Source organism: Arachis stenosperma, chromosome 7 (genome assembly GCF_014773155.1).
Source record: "Arachis stenosperma cultivar V10309 chromosome 7, arast.V10309.gnm1.PFL2, whole genome shotgun sequence".
Taxonomy (NCBI): domain Eukaryota; kingdom Viridiplantae; phylum Streptophyta; class Magnoliopsida; order Fabales; family Fabaceae; genus Arachis; species Arachis stenosperma.
Genome location: NC_080383.1, coordinates 58,068,857 through 58,082,894, shown reverse-complemented (window position 1 = coordinate 58,082,894; position 14,038 = coordinate 58,068,857). Strand labels below are relative to the sequence as shown.

Genomic DNA, 14,038 nt, shown 5'->3' with positions numbered 1-14,038 from the left:
ACCGACTTCTAAGTATGAAGGTTGGTGTTTAGTAAGGCTCAATCCTCTGGACTAGGCCTTTTATTTGGACCTGGGCCTTTATTAGTGGGCCAGGGTAGGAACAGTGCCCCTACTTGAGCCCAAGATCTTTATAGGACTTGGGTTCGAGTATTTTACTCGGGATCGTAGTCGACTTGTTGGAGGACTGACGTGATTTTCTGAAACCGACGTGACTTTTCGTGTCTCTTCGGTTCTGACGGTTACGTCTAATCAAGCGTCGTGTCCTTTAGGGATGTGCGTAGACTTTGGTAACGGTGCATTCTCATTAATGACTGCCCCGCTTTTACCATCATGCCCCTTAGCATGTTTATAAATACTTTCCCTTTTTTTCATTTTTCCGTTTCTGCAATCTTTCAAATTTCTTCTTTCTTCGTTCGTGCTGCATTCTTGCGTTTGAAGACTTCTGCTTCTTTCAACCTCCACCTTTTCAGATAAAGGTTAGCTTTTCTTCTTTTATGATACGCCTTGTGTTTGCATGCTTTTATTTTGCGGGTAGATAGGTTGGTTTGTAGATTTTGGCTTCGTGTCTCCTCCCTTTAGAGACCGTGTTTTTTGATTTTTCTTTTCTTTTTTCTTTTTGTAGGTTTCTGTCACCTTTTATAAGAAAAAAGAAAATGGCTTCCGTAGATGTTCTTTCTCAGTGGGTTGATGTTACGGTCCTGGGGGAGGAACCCTTGGTCGATGCTGAGTTTATTACTCATCTTCGTACTCACCACAGGGTTTGTACTTCAGAGGAGGACGAGCCAAAATATGAGTTGGTAATCCCGGGTCCGGAAGACCGGGTTTGTTTTGGGAGGGCCAATGAGGCGGCCCCTCATTTTTTCTTTATGTATGAATGTATGATCACCCGTTTGGGTGTTTTTCTTCCTTTTTCAGATTTTGAAATATCTGTTTTACACCACTGTCGAGTTGCCCCTACCCAACTTCACCCCAACTCTTAGGGTTTCTTGAAAATTTATCAGTTTATTAGCCATGCTTTGGACTTTCCGACCTCTTTGAGGATTTTCTTCTTTCTTTTTCACATGACTAAGCCCTTTAGTGGGCTAAACAATAAACAACAATGGGTTTCCTTCCGAGCCATACAAGGTCGGAGAATTTTTACCCTTTTTGACGAGTCCTTCCATGACTTTAAAAATTACTTTTTCAAAGTGCAAGCTGTAGAGGGTCACCACCCCTTTTTTCTGGACGACAACTCCTCTCCTCGCTTTCCTTTATACTGGCTGGAGGCTTCTCCTTGTGAAAAGTACAGCCTAGACGACCTGGACGAGGTGGAGGCGGCCATTGTGGGGTTTTTCCGAGAAGTGTGGGGGAGGGCCCCATACTTGGACACTAGGAAATTCCTCCAAGGATCGCCAACCTTTGTTCAGTCGCAACTAGGTAGTATATGTATTCCTTACTTCCGACTTGTATCTGCCGACTTTCGGTTTGCCGACTTGTAATCTTTGCTATTTGTTTCTTTTGCAGACATGTCAAGGAAGAATGCTCAGGAATCTTACCAGAGAGTTCAGGAGGCTAAGGCAAAGTCCCGGGCCAGGGCAGGTGGTGCCAGGGCAATCATCTCTCCTCCTCCTCCTCCTCCTCCTCCTCAAAACGTGGGGAATCCCTCTCAGCCCATTGTGATTTCTTCAACTTTGTCTCGGCCACTCCCTTCCGCCCGACTTCTTCCTGAGCCGGAGAAGAAGAAGCGCAAGACTTTAGAGTCTGGCTCTTTTTTTGATGGTGGGGTTAAGGCGGATGCTCTCGCATTCGTCCGAAAGAACATCTATCCTCACATAAGTATGGATGATGTTTCTGTTCGAAACCACCTCACCGCTCTGGCTGAGGAGAGTTTTAGGGCGACGGGTGTTTGTGGGAAGCTTTTGGACATTTTTGAGAAGACTCCTCTCAGCTCTTTGGGGGTAACCTCGAAGGTTGAAGAGTTGGAGGGGAGGCTTCTTTCTTACCAGGACCACGAGAGGGAGTTGAAGGAGGAGGTAGCTAAACTGAGGGCAGAGAGAGATAGCCTTCGGGAGAAGGAGAGCAAGCTGCGGGCCCAATGCAACATGGAGGCGAACTTGAGGAAGACAGCACAGGAGAGTTATCAGAGTTTATTTCAAGATCTTGTGTCTGTGAAGAAGGATTTGCTGAATTCTCGGAATGCGTACGCCGAGTTGGAGGACTCTATCGCTGATGGTGCCGAGGAGTCTTGGAGGATTTTTCTGGAGCAAGTCAGAGCTATTGCTCTCGACTTGGATCTTTCTCCTTTACATCCTGACAAAGTTGTTATTGATGGTGCTATCGTGGATCCTCCTGCCCCTGTGATCGTTTCCGAGTCAGAATTGAAGACTCGGGGGCAGAGGATCATTGAGTCCCCTCCTCGTTCTAAGGACGCTCTGAGTTCTTCAGTTGTTCCTCCGATTTCCTCTTCATCTCCTGTGGCTGCCTCTCTTCCTGGTCCTGATGGCGCTCTTCCTGACTCTGGTGGTGGTGATCCGTCTACTCCTCTGAAAAAATAACTTTTTTATGGCTATATGGGGGCTCGGCCTGTGAGTCCCCCCTTTTTTAAACTTTTTTATTTCTTGTTGGTTGGTTGAACAATTTCTTTTGGCCTTTTAAGGCCGTAAACAAAATATTTTATGCGTGCCCTTTTTAATAAGGGTTTTAACTTAACAAAATAAATACCCTTTTTTGGATAAGGGTTTAAGTTACCTTATGCGTGTATGTCTTTTTGATTTTCTGAATTTCCCTTGACCTTTTCTTGAAAACCTTTCTTTTTGGCTTGTTTGTTTTTCTGAGCTTTTTTGTTTAAGGACTTTTGGGACAGCCTTTAAACTTCTTTCTAGGTTTTCCTATCTCTTTTCGTTATCCCTCATACTCAACTTAGTTTTAGTGAGTTCTTATGACTTAGGTTATTTTTGCGATGCGTTTTTCTTCTACTCGGTCCTTCACACCGATCTATGGATCGTAGTATTCCCGAGCTTTTCTACTCGGGATCTCGTTTCGACTTATGAGTCGGATTTGTTCCCGAGTTTTTACGATCGACTTCTTATAACCTCTTTACACCGACTTGTACCTCGTCGTTTTATCCTGACGACCGTTTAGGTCGGTTCATAGGATTTTCACGTTTTGTCGAGCTTAAGTCGGCGCGTTTCGTAGAAAGACTTAAAATAAAAAATGAAAAGGATTTTATAAGAGATATCGTAGATGAAAAAGATCTTCATTAATTGGGGAGGTACCTGATGAGCGGATAATTTGTACACTTTTTGGCATTGTTTTTAGTATGTTTTTAGTATCTTTTAGTTAGTTTTTAGTATATTTTTAGTAGTTTTTAATTAAAATTCACTTTTCTGGACTTTACTATGAGTTTGTGTGTTTTTCTGTGATTTCAGGTATTTTCTGACTGAAATTGAAGGTTCTGAGCAAAAATCTGATTCAGAGACTGAAAAGGACTGCAGATGCTGTTGGATTCTGACCTCCCTGCACTCGAAGTGGATTTTCTGGAGCTATAGAAGCCCAATTGGCGCGCTCTCAACGGCGTTGGAAATTAGACATCCTGGGCTTTCCAGCAATATATGATAGTCCATACTTTGCCCAAGATTTAATGGCCCAAACCGGCGTTCAAAGTTACCCTCAGGAATTCCAGCGTTAAACGCTGGAACTGGCATAAAACTTGGAGTTAAACGCCCAAACTGGCATGAAAGCTGGCGTTTAACTCCAGAAAAGGTCTCTACACGAAAATGCTTCATTGCTCAGCCCAAGCACACACCAAGTGGGCCCGGAAGTGGATTTTTATGTCATTTACTCATTTCTGTAAACCTTAGGATACTAGTTTACTATTAATAGGATCTTTTGACATTGTATCAAGTACCTGATGACATTTTTACACATTTCATTGTATACCTTCCACGGCATGAGTCTCTAAACCCCATGGTTGGGGGTGAGGAGCTCTGCTGTGTCTTGATGGATTAATGCAATTACTACTGTTTCTTATTCAATCATGCTTGCTTCCATTCTAAGATATCACTTGCTCTTAACCCGGATGAATGTGATGATCCGTGACACTCATCATCATTCTCAACTATGAACATGTGCCTGACAACCACCCCTGTTCTACTTTAGATTGAGTAGATATCTCTTGGATTCCTTAACCAGAATCTTCGTGGTATAAGCTAGAACTGATGGCGGCATTCAAGAGAATCCGGAAGGTCTAAACCTTGTCTGTGGTATTCTGAGTAGGATTCAATGACTGAATGACTGTGACGTGCTTCAAACTCCTAGCAGGCGGGGCGTTAGTGACAGACGCAAAAGGATCGATGGATTCTATTCCGGCCTGACCGAGAACCGACAGCTGATTAGCCATGCTGTGACAGAGCATAGGAACATTTTCACTGAGAGGATGGGAGGTAGCCACTGACAACAGTGAAACCCTACATACAGCTTGCCATGGAAGGAGCCTTGCGTGTTTGATGAAGAAGACAGTAGGAAAGCAGAGATTCAGAAGATGGAGCATCTCCAAAACCTCAACCTATTCTCCATTACTGCTGAACAAGTACTAATCTCATGTTCTCTTGCTTTTTACAATCAATCCTGATAATTTCTGATATCCTGACTAAGATTTACAAGATAACCATAGCTTGCTTCAAGCCGACAATCTCCGTGGGATCGACCCTTGCTCACGCAAGGTATTACTTGGACGACCCAGTGCACTTGCTGGTTAGTTGTGCGGGATTGCAAAAGTGTTATTGCAATTTCGTGCACCAAGTTTTTGGCGCCGTTGCCGGGGATTGTTCAAGTTTGGACAACTGACGGCTTATCTTGTTGCTTAGATTAGGACTGTTTATTTGTATTGGTTTAGAGTCTTTTAGTTGAGTCTAGTTTCATATTTTAAGTTTGGTGTCTTTTGCATGCTTTTATTTTTCTCTTGATTTTCGTTTTTGCATGTTCTTAGTCCCTTTTTGATTCATAAAAATTCTAAGTTTGGTGTCCTCTTTGTGTTTTTCCTTTAAAATTTTCGAAAATTAGTGTTTGATTTTCTAAAAATTTTAAGTTTGGTGTCTTTTTGTGTTTTTCTCTTTCCTCTTTTCTAAAATCAAATCTTTTTCATAAAAAATTTTTCAATCATATCTTTCTAATTGCTATTTTCAAAATCTTTTTAATTAACTATTTGATTCAGTTCTCAATTTGCTTTGATCTTATTTTCTTTTTGATTTTCGAATTTTTATTTTAATTTTCTTTTGTTTTATTTTATTATTTTCGTTTAACTCAAAAAAAAAAACAACAAAATTTATCTATTTGCAATCATTATCATTTCCCTTTTGTCCATTATGGACCTAAGAGGGATTGATCAGTCCAAAAGGACTCTGGGGTCATATGCTAACCCCATTACAGCTGCATATGGGAGTAGCATCTGTACACCTCCCATCAAAGCAAGCAGCTTTGAGCTAAATCCTCAACTCATTATCATAGTGCAGCAAAATTGCCAGTATTCCGGTCTTCCACAGGAAGAACCTACTGAGTTTCTGGCACAGTTCTTACAAATTGCTGACACAGTACATGATAAAGAGGTAGATCAGGATGTCTACAGACTATTACTGTTTCCATTTGCTGTAAAGGATCAAGCTAAAAGGTGGTTGAATAACCAACCTACAGCAAGCATAAAGACATGGAAACAGTTGTCAGACAAATTCTTGAATCATTTTTACCCTCCAAAGAGGATGACACAACTAAGGTTGGACATCCAAGGCTTTAAACAAGAGGATAATGAATCCCTTTATAATGCCTGGGAGAGGTATAGAGGTATGCTTAGAAAATGCCCCTCTGAAATGTTTTCAGAGTGGGTACAGTTAGACATCTTCTACTATGGGCTCACAGAAAAAGCTCAGATGTCTTTAGACCACTCAGCTGGTGGATCTATACACATGAGGAAGACAATTGAAGAAACTCAAGAGCTTATAGACACTGTTGCTAGAAACCAATACTTATATTCTAGCAATGAGTTCGTTCCAAAAGAGGAATTCATGGCATTAGTCACTGATCCTAATCCTCAAGAACAGATGAATGAGCTTAATCAACAATTGCTCCTGATGACAGAACAGTTAGCAGAATTTAAAGAAATGCTCCATGATACTAAGGTTGCTAACAAGAACATAGAACTGCAGTTGAATCAAGCAAAACAGCAAATATCTAAACAGATAACAGAGGAATGTCAAGCAGTTCAACTGAGGAGTGGGAAAACACTGAATATCACTGCTCAAAAGAGCAAAAAGCCAAACAAGGAACAATTGACAGAGGACAACCAACCCACTGTTCAAAATCCCTCTGAGGACAGTAAGAGCCCAGAGAGGAATGTTATTGGCGTTCAAACGCCAGAAAGGGAAGGAAAGCTGGCGTTAAACGCCCATTCCTTGCCCAGTTCTGGCGTTCAAACGCCAGAAAAGGGGGAAAAGTTGGCGTTAAACGCCCATTTTCCACCCAATCCTGGCGTTCAGACGCCAAGGGGAGATCAGACACCTGAGAGTGCTGGCAGTAATCCCTCTAACAAGGCTTCTTCAACCACTTCTGTAAGGAATAAACCTGCAGCATCTAAGGTTGAAGAATATCAAGCCAAGATGCCTTATCCTCAGAAATTCCGTAGAGCGGAACAGGATAAGCAATTTGCCCGCTTTGCAGACTATCTCAGGACTCTTGAAATAAAGATTCCGTTTGCTGGTGCACGAAATTGTGATCAATACTTTTACACAAGAACAATCCCCGGTAATGGCTCCAAAGACTTGGTGCTCAATACCATGGCATAAACACAACTTCGCACAACTAACCAGCAAGTGCACTGGGTCGTCCAAGTAATAAACCTTACGCGAGTAAGGGTCGATCCCACGGAGATTGGTGGTATGAAGCAAGCTATGGTCATCTTGTAAATCTCAGTCAGGCAGACTCAAATGGGTATAGTGATGAACGAAAATAACATAAAAGATAAGGATAGAGATACTTATGTATATCATTGGTGTAAGAGCTTCAGACAAGCGTATGAAGATGCCTTCCCTTCCGCCTCTCTGCTTTCCTACTGTCTTCATCCAATCCTTCTTACTCCTTTCCATGGCAAGCTCGTGTAGGGTTTCACCGTTGTCAGTGGCTACCTCCCATCCTCGCAGTGAAAGCTAATGCTCATACACTCTGTCACAGTGCGGCCAATCACCGGTTTGGTTCCCTCCCCTACTGGAATAGAATCCCTCTTTTGCGTCTGTCACTAACGCCCAGCAGGTTACAGGTTTGAAGCACGTCACAGTCATTCAATCATTGAATCCTACTCAGAATACCACAGACAAGGTTAGACCTTCCGGATTCTCTTGAATGCCGCCATCAGGTCCTGCCTATACCACGAAGATTCCGATTAAAGAATCCAAGAGATATTCACTAGAGCCTTGGTTGCTTGTAGAACAAAAGTGGTTGTCAGTCACCTTGTTCATGAGTGAGAATGATGATGAGTGTCACGGATCATCACATTCATCAAGTTGAAGAACAAGTGATATCTTAGAACAAGAACAAGCGGAATTGAATGGAAGAACAATAGTAATTGCATTAATACTCGAGGTACAGCAGAGCTCCACACCTTAATCTATGGTGTGTAGAAACTCCACCGTTGAAAATACATAAGAACAAGGTCTAGGCATGGCCGAATGGCCAGCCTCCCAAAGTGAGTTCAATCATCAAAACATGATCAAAAGACTCTCTATATCTATTACAATAGTAAAGGGTCCTACTTATAGAAAACTAGTAGCCTAGGGTGTACAGAAATGAGTAAATGACATAAAAATCCACTTCCGGGCCCACTTGGTGTGTGCTTGGGCTGAGCAACGAAGCATTTTCGTGTAGAGACTCTCCTTGGAGTTAAATGCCAGCTTTTATGCCAGTTTGGGCGTTTAACTCCCATTTAGGTGCCAGTTCCGGCGTTTAACGCTGGAATTTCTGTAGGTGACTTTGAACGCCGGTTTGGGCCATCAAATCTTGGGCAAAGTATGGACTATCATATATTGCTGGAAAGCCCAGGATGTCTACTTTCCAATGCCGTTGAGAGCGCGCCAATTGGGCTTCTGTAGCTCCAGAAAATCCACTTCGAGTGCAGATAGGTCAGAATCCAACAGCATCTGCAGTCCTTTTCAGTCTCTGAATCAGATTTTTTGCTCAGGTCCCTCAATTTCAGCCAGAAAATACCTGAAATCACAGAAAAACACACAAACTCATAGTAAAGTCCAGAAAAGTGAATTTTAACTAAAAACTAATAAAAATATACTAAGAACTCAACTAAAACTACTAAAAACATACTAAAAACAATGCCAAAAAGTGTATAAATTATCCGCTCATCACAACACCAAACTTAAATTGTTGCTTGTCCTCAAGCAACTGAAAATCAAATAAGATAAAAAGAAGAGAATATACTATAGACTCCAAATTATCAATGAAACTTAGCTCCAAATTAGATGAGCGGGACTAGTAGCTTTTTGCCTCCAAACAGTTTTGGCATCTCACTTTATCCTCTGAGGTTCAGAATGATTGGCTTCTTTAGGAACTTAGAATCCAGATAGTGTTATTGATTCTCCTAGTTAAGTATGATGATTCTTGAACACAGCTACTTTATGAGTCTTGGCCGTGGCCCAAAGCACTCTGTCTTCCAGTATTACCACCGGATACATACATGCCACAGACACATAATTGGGTGAACCTTTTCAGATTGTGACTCAGCTTTGCTAGAGTCCCCAATTAGAGGTGTCCAGGGTTCTTAAGCACACTCTTTTTGCCTTGGATCACAACTTTATTTCTTTCTTTTTTTTTTCTTTTTCTTTCTTTTCTTTCTTTTTCTTTCCTTTTTTTTTCGTTTTTTTTTTTGTATTCACTGCTTTTTCTTGCTTCAAGAATCATTTTTATGATTTTTCAGATCCTCAGTAACATGTCTCCTTTTTCATCATTCTTTCAAGAGCCAACAAATTTTAACATTCATGAACAACAAATTCAAAAGACATATGCACTGTTCAAGCATACATTCAGAAAACAAAAAGTATTGTCACCACATCAAACTAATTAAGCTAGTTTTAAAGATAAATTTGAAATCCTGTACTTCTTGTTCTTTTGTGATAAAAACAGTTTTCATTTAAGAAAGGTGATGGATTTCATAGGACATTCATAACTTTAAGGCATAGACACTAAGACACTAATGATCATAAGACACAAACATGGATAAACATAAAGCATAATTTTCGAAAAACAGAGAAATAAAGAACAAGGAGATTAAAGAACGGGTCCACCTTAGTGATGGCGGCTTGTTCTTCCTCTTGAAGATCCTATGGAGTGTTTGAGCTCCTCAATGTCTCTTCCTTGTCTTTGTTGCTCCTCTCTCATGATTCTTTGAGGAGGAGGATCTCTTGTTTGCTCCATTCTTTTCTTAGTGATGGGCTTGAGGTCATGCCTTCTCAGTTGAACCGGCTTTCCTCTTGAATTTCTCTTCCATTGGGTGTCCTTTTCACAGATATCTATGAGGACTTGGTCCAACCTTTGATCAAAGTTGACCCTTCTTCATGGCCACAACTTCATAGAAGTGGTCTTGATGCACCCTTGAGATGAATCTCTCCATCTCCCATGACTTGGAGGTGGAAGTTTTTGTCTTCCCTTTCCTCTTTCTAGAGGTTTCTCCGGCCTTGGATGCCATAAATGGTTATGGAAAAACAAAAAGCAATGCTTTTACCACACCAAACTTAAAAGGTTTGCTCGTCCTCGAGTAAAAGAAGAAAGAAGAGAGTAGAAGAGGAAGAAATGAGGAAGAAGGGAATGGCTTTGTGTTTCGGCCATTAGGGGAAGAAGTAGTATTTTATGAAGGATGGATGTGAGTGGTGAAGAGAAAGAGATGTTGAGGTGATTGGTGAATGGGTGAAGAAGAAGAGAGAGAGTGGTGGGGGTAGGTGGGGATCCTGTGGGGTCCACAGATCCTGAGGTGTCAAGGAAAAGTCATCCCTGCACCAAATGGCACTCAAAATCACGTTTTGAGGCATTTCTGGCGTTAAACGCCGGGCTGGTGCCCATTCCTGGCGTTTAACGCCAGGTTCTTGCCCTTTTCTGGCGTTTAACGCCAGTCTGGTGCCCCTTTCTGGCGTTAAACGCCCAGAATGGTGCCAGACTGGGCGTTAAACGCCCATCTGCTAGGCTTACTGGCGTTTGAACGCCAGCAGCATCTTCCTCCAGGGTGTGCTGTTTTTCTTCCTGTTTTTCATTCTGTTTTTGCTTTTTCAATGGATTTTGTGACTTCTTATGATCATCAACCTACAAAAAAGATAAAATAACAAAAGGAAATAGTTAATTATAAAACATTGGGTTGCCTCCCAACAAGCGCTTCTTTAATGTCATTAGCTTGACAGAGGACTCTCATGAAACCTCACAGATACTCAGAGCAATGTGAGAACCTCCCAACACCAAACTTAGAGTTTGAATGTGGGGGTTCAACACCAAACTTAGAGTTTGGTTGTGGCCTCCCAACACCAAACTTAGAGTTTGACTGTGGGGGCTCTTCTTGACTCTGATTTGAGAGAAGCTCTTCATGCTTCATCTCTATGGTGACAGAGGGATATCCTTGAGCCTTAAACACAAAGGATTCTTCATTCACTTGAATGATCAGTTCACCTCCATCAACATCAATCACAGCCTTTGCTGTGGCTAGGAAGGGTCTGCCAAGGATGATGGTTTCATCCATGCACTTCCCAGTCTCTAGGACTATGAAATCAGTAGGAATGTAATGGTCTTCAACCTTTACCAGAACATTCTCTACAAGTCCATGAGCTTGTTTTCTTGAGTTGTCTGCCATCTCTAGTGAGATTTTTGCAGCTTGTACCTTAAAGATCCTCAGCTTCTCCATTATTGAGAGAGGCATGAGGTTTACACTTGACCCTAAGTCACACAGAGCCTTCTTGAAGGTCATGGTGCCTATGGTACAAGGTATGGAAAACTTCCCAGGATCTTGTCTCTTTTGAGGTAATTTCTGCCTAGACAAGTCATCCAGCTCTTTGGTGAGCAAAGGAGGTTCATCCTCCCAAGTCTCATTTCCAAATAACTTGTCATTTAGCTTCATGATTGCTCCAAGGTATTTAGCAACTTGCTCTTCAGTGACATACTCATCCTCTTCAGAGGAAGAATACTCATCAGAGCTCATGAAAGGCAGAAGTAAGTCCAATGGAATCTCTATGGTCTCATGTTGAGCCTCAGATTCCCATGGTTCCTCATTGGGGAACTCATTGGAAGTTGATGCACGTCCATTGAGGTCTTCCTCAGTGGCGTCCACTTCCTCTCCATCCTCTCCAAATTCGGCCATATTGATGGCTTTGCACTCTCCCTTTGGATTTTCTTCTGTGTTGCTTGGGAGAGTACTTGGAGGGAGTTCAGTAAATTTCTTGCTCAGCTGTCCCACTTGTCCTTCCAAATTCCTAATGGAGGACCTTGTTTCATTCATGAAACTTTGAGTGGTTTTAATTAGATCAGAGACCATGGTTGCTAAGTCAGAGGGGTTCTGCTTAGGATTCTCTGTCTGTTGCTGAGAAGATGATGGAAAAGGTTTGCCATTGCTAAACCTGTTTCTTCCACCATTATTATTGAAACCTTGTTGAGGTCTCTCTTGATTCTTCCATGAGAGATTTGGGTGATTTCTCCATGAAGAATTATAGGTGTTACCATAGGGTTCTCCTAGGTAATTCACCTCTTCCATTGAAGGGTTCTCAGGATCATAAGCTTCTTCCTCAGATGAAGCCTCCTTAGTACTGCTTGGTGCATTTTGCATTCCAGACAGACTTTGAGAAATCAAATTGACTTGTTGAGTCAATATCTTGTTCTGAGCCAAAATGGCATTCAGAGCATCAATCTCAAGAACTCCTTTCTTCTGACTTATCCCATTGTTCACAGGATTTCTTTCAGAAGTGTACATAAATTGGTTATTTGCAACCATTTCAATGAGCTCTTGAGCTTCTGTAGGCGTCTTCTTCAGATGAAGAGATCCTCCAGCAGAGCTATCCAAAGACATCTTGGATAGTTCAGAGAGACCATCATAGAAAATACCTATGATGCTCCATTCAGAAAGCATGTCTGAGGGACATTTTCTGATTAATTGTTTGTATCTTTCCCAAGCTTCATAGAGGGATTCTCCATCCTTCTGTCTGAAGGTTTGGACTTCCACTCTAAGCTTACTCCATCTTTGTGGTGGAAAGAACTTTGCCAAGAAGGCATTGACTAGCTTTTCCCAAGAGTCCAAGCTTTCTTTAGGTTGAGAGTCCAACCATATTCTAGCTCTGTCTCTTACAGCAAAGGGAATAGCATCAGTCTATAGACCTCAGGTCTACCCCATTAGTCTTGACTGTGTCACAGATTTGCAAGAATTCAGCTAAGAACTGATGAGGATTTTCCATTGGAAGTCCATGGAACTTGCAATTCTGTGCATTAGAGAAACTAATTGAGGCTTAAGCTCAAAGTTGTTTGCTCCAATGGCAGGGATAGAGATGCTTCTCCCATAAAAATCAGGAGTAGGTGCAGTAAAGTCACCCAGCACCTTTCTTGCATTGTTTGCATTATTGTTGTTTTCGGCTGCCATGTCTTCTTCTTTGAAGAATTCGGTCAGGTCCTCTAGTGTGCTTGGCTTCTCTTAGCTTTCTCTTCAAGGTCCTTTCGGGTTCAGGGTCAGCTTCAACAAGAATGCCTTTGTCTCTGCTCCTGCTCATATGAAAGAGAAGAGAACAAGAAAATATGGAATCCTCTATGTCATAGTATAGAGATTCCTGGAGGTGTCAGAGGAAAAGAGAAATAGAAAGAAGAAGGAGAAGAAGAATTCGAACTTTAATTGGATAAGGTTCGAATTGTGCATTGAGAAGGAGTGGTACTCCATAAATAGAAGGATGTGAGAAGGAGGGAAGAAGATTTTCGAAAATTAATTAAAATATTTTGAAAACATTTTTGAAAAACACTAATTGATTTTCGAAAATCAAAGTGGAAGAGAAACCAAGTAATTTTTGAAAAAGATTTTTAAATTAGAAATCAAAAAAGATTTGATTGAAAACTTATTTTGAAAAAGATGTGATTAAAAAGATATGATTCAAAAGTTATGCTTTTAAAAAGATGTGATTGAGAGGATATGATTTGAAAAACATTTTAAAAGATATGATTTGAAAACAATTTAAAAAGATTTGATTTTAAAAATTAATGACTTGCCTAACAAGAAAAGATATGATTCAAACATAAAACCTTCTCAACAGAAAAGGCAAAAATGTTCATCAAATCATTAATTGTTAGTAAGTATCTTTGAAAAAGGAAAGAAATTGATTTTGAAAACATTTGATTGAAAAGATGATTTGAAAAAGATTTGATTTTGAAAAACTTTGAAAACTTGAAAAAATTGATTTTGAAAACAAAATCTTCCCCCTAGCACCATCCTGGCGTTGAACGCCCAGAATGGTATCCATTCTGGCGTTTAACGCCCAAAATGCACCCTTTTGGGCGTTAAACGCCCAACCAGGCACCCTGGCTGGCGTTTAAATGCCAGTCTGTCTTCTTCACTGGGCATTTTGAATGCCCAGCTTTTTCTGTATAATTCCTCTGCAGTATGTTCTGAATCTTCATTCTCTGTATTATGACTTGAAAAGACACAAATTAAAAATATTTTTGGATTTTTAATAAGAGGAATAATCAAAATGCAACTAAAATCAAATATATGCATGCAACACCACCAAACTTAGCAGTTTGTATACTACTGATACTAACAAGATGAAAATGCACATGAGAAACAACAAAACACTCAAGTCAATAGAATTCAAAGATCAAAACAAGAAAATCATCAGAACAACTTGAAGATTAATTAAGACACATGCAAAAATTTCGAAAATGCAAGAAGAACAGAAACATGCAATTGACACCAAACTTAAAATGAGACTCTAGACTCAAACAAGAAATATTTTTTTGGATTTTATGATTTTGTAAAATTTTTTTGTGCTTTTTCGAAAATTAA

The 14,038-nt window shown here is 40.7% G+C and overlaps 1 non-coding gene across 1 annotated transcript; it reads left to right on the top strand.

Annotated features, from left to right (window-relative positions):
• Positions 1-12,121: 12,121 nt before the first annotated feature.
• Positions 12,122-12,229, top strand: LOC130943196 (small nucleolar RNA R71). The gene has a single exon (XR_009071725.1). It is a non-coding gene; the product is annotated as a small nucleolar RNA R71 (small nucleolar RNA).
• The last annotated feature ends 1,809 nt before the right edge of the window (positions 12,230-14,038 follow it).